This window comes from Corvus brachyrhynchos, unplaced genomic scaffold (genome assembly GCF_000691975.1).
Source record: "Corvus brachyrhynchos isolate BGI_N302 unplaced genomic scaffold, ASM69197v1 scaffold96, whole genome shotgun sequence".
NCBI classification, from domain to species: Eukaryota; Metazoa; Chordata; class Aves; order Passeriformes; family Corvidae; genus Corvus; species Corvus brachyrhynchos.
Window position 1 is genome coordinate 919,304 of NW_008238370.1, and position 952 is coordinate 920,255.

Here is a 952-nt window from a genome sequence, read left to right on the forward strand (position 1 = left end):
ATGCGGCTGGAGAAATAAACATCTCTCTGAAACAGCTAGCAAGAATCTGTCTGTCCATATATATTTCCTTTCCACGGGACTCCTGGTTTGATATATGCGTGTTGCAGTATCCCCACTGCAACACCCACCGTGAGGGGATGGCGAGAGTCCTGTGTATCAGCCCTGGTCTGGAGGCTGAGCTGGGAGTGATAATTATCCCTTTTCTGTTGACCTGTGAGTGATGACTTCCAGTTCTCCAAGAACCATGGCACATTTCCTCCAGGAGCAAGAGGCCCCCATGTCCTCCACAGCCCTACCCTGCTCTGCCCAGGCCCAGAGCCATTGAGAGCTGGCGGTCTCCGGTCACCCCATGCCGGGGTTTGTCCTCAGGCCAGAGGAGATGGCATCGCTCTGGGGGCTGCCAGGGTCCCACCTCACCTGGGAAGCTTGTGGGTGTTTGACACCTGTGGGTGTTTTCCCAGGTTATCCCCATTTCTTCGCGGGGTGACCACTTGCCCCTCACAGACTGCCCTAAAATGGCGGCTCCTCCCTCACCCTGCGCTCATTATGAGGGGACACTGGGGCTCGGCCACGGGTGGAAACGCTCCCAAATGGCCTTGAACTCCTGTGGCAACCATGCCAGCAAGGAGGTGGCACTACTCCTTTCAGGGAATTGTGGAGAGCCAGAAGGTCCCCCTTGTGCCTCCTTTTCTCCAGGCTGAGCCCCCCCAGCTCCCTCAGCCGCTCCTCATCAGACTTGTGCTCCAGAGCCTTGACCAAGGGACCGCTTCCAGCTGCGGAGGCACAACCCCCCGAAAAATTCGCCAGCAGAAAAGGGTCCTTGTCTGACACAAGCCGGGGGGATCCTGTGCGAAAACGAGAGAGTTTTTCGCTGTGGCTGCCTCGGTAAAAGGGAAGGAGCCATTTCAGGCACAGCTCAACAAGCCCGGGAGCCGCCGATCTGCCCGCCCAA